General features: G+C 39.1%; 1 protein-coding gene across 1 annotated transcript in view; it reads left to right on the top strand.

The window, feature by feature from the left end:
* The window catches only part of BBS1 (Bardet-Biedl syndrome 1), a 148,721-nt gene extending 144,640 nt beyond the window's left edge, over positions 1-4,081 (top strand). Inside the window, exon 13 of the mRNA XM_068225865.1 lies at positions 1,954-4,081. The gene's annotated coding sequence lies outside the window, so the exon portion shown is untranslated. The remainder of the gene's footprint in view (positions 1-1,953) is intronic.
* The last annotated feature ends 10,575 nt before the right edge of the window (positions 4,082-14,656 follow it).

Here is a 14,656-nt window from a genome sequence, read left to right as displayed (position 1 = left end):
AGCTTGATTTTAGAAGAAAAATTTGGTCAAATAACATGTGAAAATTTCATGGGTAAATATGGTAGCTGTTACTACTGGAATTCTTGTCACTTTTTTTTACGAGGATGCAACTTTGACTACACCTGCTCATCTTCTGTACCGTATGCCCACTAGATGAAACACCCAACATGACCTTCTCTGATGTATTGCATTCTTTTCTGTGTATGCAAGGTGTTAAACTGCTGTAACTGTTGTATTCCCTGGGATATGACCTATGTCTGCCACACATGAAGTGCGTATTTCTGGTACTGAGAACAAGACAGGTGCCTCACAACTCAGTAGGCCTACAAGCTGATGTTACTGTGAATATAGAATAAATTTTCTGAGCTAGTAAGCTCCCAACATTTCACAGGAAATTGTACCCAGCATTTTCAAGGAATCTGCTCACTCCAAAGCAAAGGACAGGATGTCATGTAAATAATTATCCAATAGATTGAAAAATGGGAACAACATTATTTTGCTTGTAGTTTCACAAGTGCAGGACATTTTGACTACTGTCTTGAACTTATATATGCATGTTACTTGATTGAGAAAGAAAGGGTATGCTTGTAGTTGATTGACTTTGTAAACTGTCAGTTCAGGAACATCACATCCCTACCACGAACAGTCATGCTACCTACTGGAGGTTTGAATTACTGGATGTTCCGGAACATGCAACTTGTTCTACTAATAGTACATTCAGTCAAGAGTAAATTAATATGGACAAGATACTACCATTGATTCTTGATTCCAAGTAAATGCATTGTGATGTTTGTTGTCAAAATCACTACATTCTGTCTAAACAGTGAACAGTGAAGTATTCTGTGGGATATTGACCTATGTGTGCCACACATGAAGTGTGTGAATAAAAATGTGCATTGATATGTATTTCTGGTACTGAGAACAAGACAGGTTGCCTCACAACTCAGGAGGCCTACAGGCTGATGTTACTGTGAATATAGAATAAATTTTCTGAGCTAGTAAGTTCCCAATATTTCACAGGAAATTGTATCTGGCATTTTCAAGGAATCTGCTCACTCCAAAGCAAAGGACAGAGTGTCATGTAAATAATTATACCGATGCCAGGCTGAATACCTCAGATGGTTGAACACTGGTCCTCTGATCGTATGTTAGCAGGTTTGATTCTGCTTCAGTCCAGTAATTGTATTTGTAGGTGCTAAAATATGCCAGCCTTGTGCCGGTAGATATACTGGTACATAAAATAACTTCTATGGGACAAAATTCTTACACCTCTGCATGTCTGAAAAACCATAAAATTAGTTAGTAGGACAAAAACCAATAACATAATTAACACTATTGTGATTATACAAATTTGAAAATAATTGTTTAGTTGAATTTCATTTAATTTTTGAGAAATGAAATGTAGAGGAGGGATGAGGAATGGGACGCACCCCTCTAAATCTCCTCCCCTGGTAGCAAGCATGCTGTAATCTGCTTCAATCTAGTGGGGAGTCACCATAACATTGATGCGAGCCAAGTGTCAGACTGAGTTGCGTATATTTCTTGTGCTGTTCAGAAATATTCATTTTGTTACATCATCTTACATCAGAAGAGTTGAATTTATATTAAGTTACGTACTAAACTGTCCATTTCTATCATGAAAGTCTTCAGTTTCCTGAGTGTGAAATGCAATATCTTGTGATAGACATATGATTTCCATTTTTCCTTTATGGGTTATAAATTGGCAGGACTTCTATGGGACAAAATTCTTACACACGGAAGGTGTGAAGATGTTTAGGGGGGTAATCGTACATGCTCTGGATTCTCGTTACCCCTTCAGTATGTACAATTACCCCCTCTAAACAAAATGGGTTTCTTGTTTTACCAGAGATTTATGTAAGTGTTACATGTATACTCTACATTAGCGAAATAAGTATATATGCATATAATTAAAACTAAGAATTGTAATTTCAGGTGGTTCGGAACTGTAAGAGGACTCCAGATAAGGTTTCTTGGTCTGAAGAAATGTTATCTGCTGCAGTTGCTACTGTTAGAACTGCATGTAAAGTGCGCGAGGTTGGGCGTCAGTTTGGTCTTCATGAGGTAACTTGGAAGTGTTTGAAATGTGGATTAATGGGAGGACCAAAGAAGGGGAGGAAAACTGTCTTCACTGAACATCAAGAAAAGGAACACTCTTCTCACCTTCTTCAGTTGGCTAGGTTATTTTACGGCATGAAATTGATTTGAACTACATTGTGTTGCTTGTGAATTTGCAGACAGGAACAATCTTTCTAACAATTTTAATGAAACTACTAAATTAGCTGGCAAGTTTTCTTGAGAAGAAACCCAGAACTCAGTCTGCAGAGACCCGAAGCAACTAGTGTAAGCAGAGTTTTATCACTTAAAACAGAAGTTGACAGACTTTATTATAATCTCTTGACTGTCAGTAAAAAACATAAGTTTCCTCCATCGTGTATTTATAATGTTAACAAAACCAGCATTTCAGTACTCCAGAAGCCACCTCCAATAATTGCCCGGAAAGGTCAAAAGCAAGTAGGGACAGCGACCAGCTTAGAACTAGGATGAAATATTACTGTATGTTGCGCCATGAGTCGTACGGGTAATTATATTCCACCCATGTTTATGTATCCTGGTGTGAGGATGTCCACTGCTATAACACATGGAGGCCCACCAGGAAGCATTTACATGTGCTACAAGTCAAGATGGATAAATGAGGACTTGTTCTTGATGTGGCTCAAGAATTTTGCTGCACACACACAATCATCAATGAAGAATCCAACTCTTCTCTTAATGGACAACCATTCGAGTCACACATCACTTTCCTCCTATAATTTCTGCAAAGAAAATGGAATTATTGTTGTATCAATACCCCCGCACACATCACAGCACCTGCAACCTTCCGATGTTTCTTTCTATGGTCCTCTCACTTCAGCCTACAATAGGGAGTGTAGTTTATTCATGCAGAATCACCCATATGAGAAGAACAGCAAAGAGGATGTTGTTGATCTGTTTAATGCTGCCTGCAACAAGGTTGCTGGTCTAGATAAAGCAGCATCTGGATTTAGAAAAACAGGAATATATCCCCTTTATCCTAATACAGTTACTGAGGAGGACTCTCTTCCAACCTGTGGAACATCTACTATTGTAACACCCCTGGATGCTGCGACAAGGGATGACATAGATATCAGTGAAGGTCTCGTGGGATCTCCACCAGTGCGTATTTGAAGCTGATGAAGAGAAGGAAAAGAACTGCAGTAGAGAACCAATGTCTGTTGTAGATATCTCTCCTATCTCTATCAGTGCATTAATATCTTGTGCGAGAACACACAGTTCTAGGCCTAAGCAGCACTCTGAAATTTTGACAGCCACACCCAGAAAATCAACATTAGAGGAGTTGGAAAAGAAGAGAGAGAGAAATGAGTACAGAATGGCCAAGAAAACTCGAGTTGCAAATTCAAGAAAATGAAGAAGACAAAGAAGGTACGTTTTCAAGACAACAACAGTTCGTCAGATGAAATATGTGATGATGAACGTTGTCAGGATGATGATTATGATGATTACACAGAAGAAGTGGTGTCTGGGTTCCCACAGAGGAATACCACAAACGACATTTGTCTTGTCTGTGGTGAATAATAAACTGTGGTACCGATGTGTGCTTTGCTCTCGGTGGGTTCATGTTGAATGTAGCGCTGCAGAATCTGCTGTTGAATTTAAGTGTGACTTCTGTCTAAAAAGAAATTATTTTTGTTTGCTATTTCTGGAAGTTCCTTTTTTATGGTACATAATTTCAAGTAACCTTGACTGTATGGACTAATTTTGAGATTAGTTTGAAGATGATATTTTTTGATTCGGTATTATTATTTTGGTGTTTTATTGTATAACTATCAATTACCCGCGGCTTCGCTCGCGTGGATTTTGTAATTTGACCAAAGTAGTTGTTCCTCGGCATTATACGAAGATATTATCTGAAAATTTCTAAAGTATAAAAAAATCACCCAAATATTGAGTTCCATTTGCCCCAGAAATTCTTTGTAAACCATGTTTGTGGTATGACCTTTTGGGGCTAAGACGACCATGCGACATAGAACTGTACATGTGAGAAACAGTCTCCTCTCAAGTCGAAAAAGAAATACATGTTTCTTTACTTTTAAAGGAGATTCTGAATACATATTCCCACATCTGTCAGTTTTTGAGATATACATAAGTATATCCGTAAAAGGAATTCAACCCCTTGATCATTCCTTTCCCCACCCCAACCCCTATTTAAATGTATTTTCCGAAAACAAACATACATATTTCTTTATTTTAAAAGGAAATTCCTAATACCAATTTTCACGTCTGTAACATCTTCAGTTTTTAAGATATACGTATCCTCATAAGAAATAATTCAACTATTTTTCACAATTTTTCACCCACCGTTAACTACCTCCTCCGAAAACAAAGAGGTACATGTTCCTGTATTTTTAAAGGACTTTCCAAATACCAAGTTTCTTGTCTCTAACATGTTAAGTTTTTGACATATAATGTAGATATCCGGTACTCATTTTTAAAATTCACCCGCTTTTCCAATTCCTTTCAGCCACTTAACTAGATTTTCCGAAAACAAAAAAGTCTGTGTTACATTATTTTTAAAGGAGATTCCAAATACCAGTTTTCATGTCTGTACGCCTGTAACACCTTCCGTTTTTGAGATAAGTGTATATTCATAAAAATAATTCAACTTCCTCTTCGTCACTTCTTTTCACTCCCCTCCCTTCTTAAGTGGACATTCCAAAAACCAAAAATATGTGTTTCTTTATTTTGAAAGGAAATTCAAACTACCAACTTCCACATCTGTAACAGCTTCAGTTTTTAAGATAAAGTATCCTCATATACATATTTCAACTCCTTATATACTTATTTTCAACCCACCACACCTTACGCCGATTTTCCGAAAAAAATAAATGCATTTTTCTATTTTTAAAGGAGATTCCAAATACTAATTTTCATGTCTGTAACATCTTCAGTTTTTGAGATACCGGTATAAGTATCCTCATAAAAAAAAGTAATTCAGCCCCTTTTTCACCCCCGCCTTTCTATTACATGTAATAAATATCATTTTTGGTCCGTATTGATGATATTAGATTGAAATAATAACATTAAGTTATTTATTAGACCACCTAATCAATACAAAATCGTCTTGGATGATTTACCATTAGCTAACAAATTTATGTAAATCATCCAAGATGATTTTGTATTGATTAGGTGGTCTAATAAATAACTTAATGTTATTATTTCAACCCGCCTTTCTACCCGTTAATTTGTTTCCCCCCTCCCCAAAAGTGCGCGTTTCTTTATTTTTAAAGGAAAATCCCAATACCAATGTTCACGTCTTTAACAACTTTAGTTTTTGAGATATAAGTATCCTCATACAAACAATTCAACTAATTTTTCAATAAATTTTCCAAATACAAAAGATTACGTGTTTCTTTACCGTGAAAGAAAATTCCAAATACAGATTTTCATGTCTGTAATATCTTCAGTTTTTGAGATATAGGTCTCCTCATAAAAGGTTTTCAACCCATTTTCCCCCTTTTCACCCCCCCCCCCCCCACTTAATGGGATTTTCGGAAAACAAAAAATATGTGTTTCTTTATTTTTAAAGGAGATACCAATTGCCAATTTTTACGGCTGTAAACTTTTAAGTTTTTGAGATATAGATATCCTCATTTTAAAAATTCACTCCCCTTTTCACCCCTTAGCAATGTAATATCCAAAAATCCTCCCTTAGTGAGCACCTACATGTTAATATGAATGGATCCCCATAATTTCACTTCTTTCTGTCCAGTAGTTTTGGCTCGGCGACAATGAATCAGTCAGTCAGTCAGTCAGTCAGTCAGTCAGTCAGTCAGTCAGGACAAGTTATTTTATATATATAGACATGTTTTCATTTGTTACATAGAAGGTATTTTTTCTTTCAGTTTGTGTCTAAATCAGATCATTATATTTATCTTTGAAAATTTGAGTGTTTTGGGGAAGTACATAGGTAAAGAAGTACATGTATGTCCATTGCCCCACATGGGAGGGTAATGGTATGCAAAATCAGTTTCTATATTTTTATAGAAGACTTAGGAGCTTTACTACTTTTGTACTTGTATTCCACACTCTATATTCCAAAATATATTTCCTATCATGTTTTGCCTTAGCTGCATGCAGATTCCCCTCTCCCCCCTATGAGACTAATAAGAAAAGAATTGGGTGAAGCCCCAAGCTAACAAATGAAGTAAATTAGATTAATGAAGTAAATGTCTAAAAGCTAAATCTTGCAACTTAAGTTAATTTATCTTTCACTGTAAAGTTGGTAACAGATTTTTACAATTGATTTCCAGGTCGTGTGTTAGTAATAGCTATAATACAGTATCTATTATTACTGTTGCAGTGTCTGATCTTGTTAGCTTTGCTCCACATTTTCATGTTTTACTGATGACATCCTTAACATCCTTGAAGTAAATCTCATATTTAGTTCCATTTATTTCTCTGCTACTGCAGACTCAGATGCACAGAGGATGCAGGTATCTTTGTTTTTGTGTAAGAATCCCATCAGTGTCTTGAAGAGACACAGAACACTGTGTGAAGTTACAGCATCACTGAAGAACAGTTTTGCATTTGATACTGGTACTGCTGTTTCCAGAACTGTGAAAACATATTTCCTGCCATCAGATTTGCAAGATTTGATCTTCTAGTGGGGCACTTCGTACTTCCCTTCAAAACAATAATCATCACTGTGAAGCAGTACTTAAATAATAATGACGTAACATTTTTATTGTCTCATAACAGTGTTGTGTTGTATACAAGGAACTTGTTATATAAGGCACAACATAAAAGTTTATTGCTTCAACACATTTATACAATATGTACATAAAATAGAATGAAACTTTTCTTGAAGCTTGTTGAGTTGCACACGTTTAATGTTAATATAAGGTAGTAGGCTGAGGGCCTAATAATATTTACATACGTAAGAATTGAGATTCTTATATACATTCAATCTTGTCTTGATGAGACAGTCTGTTCAAATGAGAGAATGTTCTTGATAGTCGAAAACTATCGGTCATGTATAATAACAAGTGGAACTTGTAGAGAGAGTTCGTATTAGCAGAATGCTAACAGGAGGTGTATAACTTGCAAGGAACTTGCGTCTAGTGTTCATATATAGCAGAATGCTATGATTGGAGTCGGAGCACTGTAGGGGACTTGAGTGAGTAGCAGAATGCTTGAATGGGTGCTCGACGTGGCTATGGGATGCAGGATGAATGAGGCAATGTCCAGAGGTGAAACCTCATGGCCAGGAATCAGTCCGCCTGTTCAGAACACATTTTTAAGAGGGTACCTCCGTGTCTGACTTGCGGTGTAGTCTGGTCGTTGGACACTGTAGGAGTCCTGGAGAGGCGAGAAATGTTGCTCCTTTTATAGTGCTGGCTGACGTCACCGACGATCACGTCAGCGCACTGCAGTCTGCTTCGTGGTCTCTGGAAAAGTCGATGTGTCGGGCGGGCTGCGGAGATTGTAGGCGCAGAGGACACACACAACACACAGGGTACAGGAAACAAACAGATAGGGAATTTGCCACATGGGTGACTGCCCTAAATGCAGTAGTGATTGATTGATTGATTGATTGATTGATACCACTCCATGGACAACTGCTGCGGAGGAGGACCTCTGAGGTACTGGTTCGAGGAAGAAGTAAGTTCAAGACCTGGATACATGGGGGTGGAGAAGAACTAGTGCAAAGTTGTCTGAAGAGCAAGAACCACGTTCTGAGATGAAGAATAGAAATCCAGAAAAGCTGACAAGTGTTAACGATGGTCCTATTGTATGTTCAGTGACACTTCAAGGGAGGGTGCAATCAGTGGTTGAGAGTAAGTTGGATGAGAAACAGTGTGCTTTCAGACCAGAGAGGGGCTGGCAGGATCAGATTTTCAGAATGTGCCAGGTAATTAGAACATACTATGAGAGGAACAGATTGTTGTTCATGTTTTGTAGATCTAGAGAAGGCATGTGAGAGAGTACTGAGGGAAAAGATGTTAACTATTTTGGTGGACTACAGGATTAAGAGTAGATTATTAAAAGCAGTCAGAGGCATTTATGTTGACAATTGGCCTACAATGAGAATTGATGGTAGAATGGGTTCTTGGTTCAAGGTACTGGCAGGGGTTAGACAAGGCTGCAATCTTCCACCTTTATTGTTCATAGTTTACATGGATAATCTACTGAAAGGTAAGTGGCAGGGAGGGATTCCAGTAAGTGGAAATCTAGTAAGCATTTTGGCTATGTCAACAAATTAGTGTTAATGGCAGTGTGTGGTGAAAGACAAATCTAATATGTTGGCACATGAAAATAGATGGAGTGAGTAGGTATGATATGAAAATTAACATTTCCATGACTAAAGTAATGTCAGTAGGGAAGAAAACTAACAGAAATGAATGTCGTGTTGGGAATACAAAACTGGAGTAGGTAGGTCATTTTGAGTACCTAGGATGTGTGTTCTCCCTGCATGGTAGAGTATTATCCGCAAAACGTTTAGTGATACTTCGGCTCCCTTGTGCTGAATCGGTAGACCTCGGTTTTCTTCAAGATTCATATTGGCAACCTTTGACACAAAAACTATGAATCGATTATGCATCGCTGTAAGACATCTGACAGTATAATTGCAACACTTTACGTACTGTTGTTGTTCACACAGCAAAGCCAAAATATAGGTTAGGATTGAACATGAGTAAGGAAAATATTGCAGGAGACATGTCAGCAGCTAACTTACGACGACTGACCATCGAGGCATTCCATTCAGTATCTGCCACAGATTGGGAGGGGTATTGCAGAAAGGTGAAGGAACTGAAAGAGGAATACTGGAGGCACGATGGTGTCATGGAAATAGCCATGGATGAGATTGTAATTAGTAGTACTGCAGATAACAGTAACAATTGTGCAAGAGAATTCATGCTAGGTACAAGATTTGCATCGAGAAATGTTATATAATGTGTGTGTGTGACATAGTTGTTGGCTTAAGATAATAAAGGTTTAAAAATTCCATATAGTTGATCGTACCATCAATTCAATTCAGATTTAATTTCCATTCAGTTGGCAGTATTACCAGAACCGGAGTAGCTTCCTCCTTATTCCCCACCCCCCTAAAACGAAGTATCACTAAAAGTTTTGTGGATAATAAGTAAGATTGAATCAAGGTGCAGCAAAGCTAATGCAGTGAGCTTGCTGTTGCAATCAACAGTATTCTGTAAGAAAGAAGTCTGATTAAACTATCTTTACACCAGTCTGTTTTCAGACCAACTTTGCTGTACGTGAGTGAAAGCTGGGTGGACTCATATCTTATTCATAAGTTAGAAGTAACAAACCTAAAAGTAGCAAGAATGATTCTTGTTCTAAACAGGTGGAAACGATGGAAGGAGGGTACTCAGAATGAGGAGATAAAGGCTAAGTTAGGAATGAAATATGTTGGATGAAGCGGTACCGTACATATAAACTGGCTTTGCTGCTGGGATCATGTGAGCCAAATGAAGGAGATTAGATTAGCTAGGAGAACAATGGACTCAGTCGTGGAGGGTAAGAGAACTAATGGGAGACCAAGACGACGATGGATAGACTCAGTTTGTAATGATGTAAATATAAGAGATATGGAAGTATGGAACTTGTCGTGTACCGACCTCCCAGGGGCTCGAACCGGCGGACTGCCAGATGGACGGCAGCAGGGTTTCGCAGCCGAGACTCGATCTCAAGGTGTCAAGGGAAACAAACTAGTGTTAGAATAATAATCATCGATATGAGACACCTTGTAGTATCAGAGTAATTGTATAATAATTATAGACAGAATTAATATTTAGAAGGAAGAAGGAACTTTTCAAGAAGTTACATGTAGTGGAGAGCAGCTTGTGAAATGCGCTGACGAAAGCTTGTTGACCACAACGGAAATTTACTTGTTTGTTTGATGTGGACAAACAGAGTTGGTATGTGAGTCGGGCGGCCGGCGAGCCGGCAAAGAAACAAAGCCAGTACAGTTGCACTTTGGAGAAAAACAAGAAAAGATGAGTGCAAAGTAAGACAGAGACAGTAGTGCCCAGAGGGCAGCACGTACTGGGATAATTATTTGAGAATAATTAGTTGAGGGCGCCACCGACAAGGTGAATAGCTAAGTAACGCCCATAAGGCCCAACCCCTAAGGTAGTGAGAAGGGATCGACCTTTGATTCTAAGAGAGGAGATATAACCCTAGGCCAAGATGGCGTGGGGCTCTCTCCCAACCAGTAACTCGTACTTTCAGAACGAGGCTCTTTCGAGCAGTTGTTCGTGTCAGGAAGTGATACGTGCCGCAGGGCAAAAATTCAGATATACGCGTAGTCGTAGAGTAGGCGCGTGGAGCAAGCTCTCTCTTTTTTTCAGAACGGCATATCCAACTTGTAAATACTTGTATATAGTAGACTTAGTCGTCTTAGGAAATAAAAAACAGTGGAGATTATCAATTCTTTCATTTCGTAAGTTGCGGGACAGAGTCGCACCTACAATTACCTCCCTACTTTCCGCTCGGCAGGACAGGTAATACTTCAACATCCAACTGCCTGGTGACCAACCTACAAGAACGTTTCTCAGGACAGGTAGGTCACGACAAACTAAATGAGGCCACACAGAGCTAGTTACAAATAGTAGATTGTGGAGGCATTTAGTTAATTCAGAGAGGCTTTCAGATTGAATGCTGAAAGGCATAATCATAATAGTATAATATAATGTATGTGGGTGGGCGGGAAGGTTGGTAGGTGTGGTTCATTTCCTGGCTGGGTTGGGGATTTTAACCTTATAAGGTTAATTCTCTTGGTCAGAGACTGGGTATTTGTAATGTCTCCAACATCCCTGCAACTCGCGCACCCCACATAACACTATCTTCTACCACAATAACACGCAGTTTCCTATACAAGGCAGATGCTGCCCACCCCAGTCAGAACGATTGCCTTACAAGGGCTGTACCAGGCAGCAAATAACAACACACAATTATTATTATTACCCTTCAGTTGCTAAATTGTCTGTAAATGAATGAGCACCAAATCTCTGTACAACCTAATTGTGTCATTTGAGGTGTGCTCAGGCCAAGTTGTTATGGCATATAAATAGTTTGACGAGCACAGCTTGCAACACTACACTGCTTAGTATAAAGTCATGCAGTTCAAATCCTAACCGAGAGATGTCTCCTGTATGCATTTGGAAAAGACAAGGTCTGTCTAGGGAGGTCTGGTCACGCTACCACAATCCTTTGCGGTGGCGGCCATATTGGGTCTCAAATATCGTTGTTACGTGGGCGCGCCCGATGTAATGATGTGAGTTATTACTTGTATTTTGAAGGAAAACGGGATACTGCGCCGCACCAAATTGTCAAAATAAGACAACTGACAGAATTAGAGTGTTTCGCTTCCCGAGAGATAAGCAAACTAGAGCTCAGTGGGTACAAAACTGTAGGCGTGACAAATGGCAACCTACAGATAATTGCTTCTTGTGCGAGGTTAGTGAAATACATTCGTATTATTCCTGAATAATAGTATGCTTATATGAACGATGTTTTATATTTATAGGTCTTATTATGTTTTTTTTTGCTAGTGGCTTTACGTCGCACCGACACAGATAGGTCTTATGGCGACGATGGGAGAGGAAAGGCCTAGGAGTTGGAAGGAAGCGGCCGTGGCCTTAATTAATGTACAGCCCCAGCATTTGCCTGGTGTGAAAATGGGAAACCACGGAAAACCATCTTCAGGGCTGCCGACAGTGGGGTTCGAACCCACTATCTCCCGGATGCAAGCTCACAGCTGGGCGCCTCTAACCGCACGGCCAACTCGTCCGGTGTATTTCTTCTAGCATCATTTTGAAGAATCGCTATTTGAATTAAAGAGGGCAAATGGTCGGAAACTACTCGAGTGGAATTCCATTCCAACAATTTTCAAAGTCCCTAATCTACCCAAGTCTTTGACAAATAATAGGAAACCTCCCAAAGAAAGAGAATTGTCTTTCAAAACAAGCAATACAAGTAACAGGATATGTGTAATACTAGTATTGATGTTTATGAAAATTTCCTTTTCATGTGACCGGCTTCATGGTTTAATGGTTAGTGTGCTGGCCTTTGGTCACAGGGGTCCCAGGTTCGATTCTCGGCAGGTTCAGGAATTTTAACCATAATTGGTCAATTTCGCTGGCACGGGAGCTGGGTGTATTTGTCGTCTTCATCCTCATCACGACGCGCAGGTCGCCTACGGGAGTCAGATCAAAAGACCTGCACCTGGCGAGTCGAACTTGTCCTCAGACGCTCCTGGCACTAAAAGCCAAACGCCATTTCATTCCATTCCTTTTCATGTAAACTACAGACTATCATTCTAACCCTACATGCAACCTAGAAATGTTTCACAGATATTTGAAATGCTTGTTCCTGTTCAGTTACCAATTATAATCACAACAAACAATAGGCCTATCACTTCAAATCAACAATTTATGTCCAGCTGGCGATCATTACAACAATTAGCAGTCGTATACTGTAGTGTAGTTATTATTTACAGCTAAATTCCATTCATCTTAAATGCTCTATAGAGTACATTATATGGCTCGACAAATACTTAAAGATCACAACACTCGTTTCACTCGCACTAACCAACTACTGTAATTTAATGTACCGTAGCCTAACATAATATCCTAATGTAATCCTTAAAATAGTCTAACCTAGGTTAACTCAACTTAATAGTGACTGAATTTCTATTTCTTATGAAATCGTGTCTACCAATGGCTTTAATTTTCTTAACCATTATTATTATTATTATTATTATTATTATTATTATTATTATTATTATTATTATTATTATTATTATTATTATTATTATTATATGCATGAATATTAGGACTCAGCTAAGAGCCCCATGGTCGCCAACTCACGCTCACTGGTTAGGAGAGCCTGACGCCCCTTTCAGTCGCCTCTTATGACAGGCAGGGGATACCGTGGTTGTTGTTCTATTGCCCCCACCCACGGGGGGGAAATCTATTTTGGGTTGTGACTACGAGGCCCTTAGCTGAGTCTTGACATTGCTTTCACTATTCTAGCCCATCGGACCTCCCCTGGTCAACAGTTGTTCTTTTCCGACCTCGACGGCATTAGCGCATTCGAGGCCTAGGAAGTTTTTCATTTCCACGCACATTGTGACCTTCATCTTTCTTTTGCCGATACCTTCATTTTTCGAAGTTGTGGTCCCCTTCCATTTGTTTTCTTCTGATTAGTGTTTATAGAGGATGGTTGTCCAGTTGTACTTCCTCTTAAAACAATAATCACCACCACCACTTTGTACTATATAGCTGCATGGGTTATCAATAAACTATAAGAGTAGCTAAAAACATCACTCTTGTTGCACATGTGCAGAGTATGTTTGCCTTAGAACCGACAGAAATACCACACGAATGGATAACAACAGTTACCATACATAATTTAATGCACTCAACTCAAGAGGCATTCATAGTTTGTCAACATACTGGCGTAACCTTTTAGAAACGCAGTATCGGAAATTACTCTCTTAATAAAGAAAACGCTGAAGGTAATTTTTTTTTTTTTTTTTTTTGCTAGGGGCTTTACGTCGCACCGACACAGACAGGTCTTATGGCGACGATGGGATAGGAAAGGTCTAGGAGTTGGAAGGAATCGGCCGTGGCCTTAATTAAGGTACAGCCCCAGCATTTGCCTGGTGTGAAAATGGGAAACCACGGAAAACCATCTTCAGGGCTGCCGATAGTGGGATTCGAACCTACTATCTCCCGGATGCAAGCTCACAGCCGCACGCCTCTACGCGCACGGCCAAGGTAATTTATTACAACCGTCGTTTAGTACTTTAAATACAGTACTTCAAGTTCAGTATTTCATGTACCGGTAATCATAATATGACACAGCCTGTACAGATTTCTATGTTTCTGTCAGTAAGATTACGTACCGGTATCACAGATGATATTAATAAGAAACACAGTAAGAACAAGTTGTAAGGAAGTAAAAGAGAAGAACATGAGCTTTTCTGTTTATTCTTGTTTCTCAAAAAAGAAAAAAGAAAAATGAATTTCAGGCTCTGTTAATTATCTTCGTATTCAAACAGCTGTGAATGTATTCATATCATTTAAGTGTTATACAGTTATATATACATGGCCAGGAGATGCCCAATTAAATTCTTTATCAAAATTGGTTGGTATTTTGTTTTTATTTCAGTGTACGGTACCGAAATCCTCTAAATTCGAATACACTTGCCTTTGGTTACGCTCACTTAAAGACCCAATATGGCGGCTCCATAAGTAGCATTCGTGACTTGACCTCCCTAGACAGACCTTGGGAAAAGAACTATAGACTTGTGACTTTGGAAATTCTCCGGTCTAACTCACACCCCACAGGTCTCTTGATTGAGAAACAAGCTTCTTTTAAAATTTGCTTTCCATTGCACCGGCACAGATAGGTCGTATGGTGACAGTGGCATAAGAAAGGGCCAGGAGTGGGAAGGAAATGACTTTGACCTTAATTAAGGTACAGCCTGGTGTGAAAATGGGAAACTATGGAAAACCATCTTCAGGGCTGCTGACAGTGGGGTTCAAACCCACTATCTCCTCGATGCAAGCTC

The sequence above is a fragment of the Anabrus simplex genome, chromosome 2 (genome assembly GCF_040414725.1).
Source record: "Anabrus simplex isolate iqAnaSimp1 chromosome 2, ASM4041472v1, whole genome shotgun sequence".
Classification (NCBI taxonomy): domain Eukaryota; kingdom Metazoa; phylum Arthropoda; class Insecta; order Orthoptera; family Tettigoniidae; genus Anabrus; species Anabrus simplex.
This window is presented reverse-complemented; position numbering and strand designations above follow the sequence as displayed.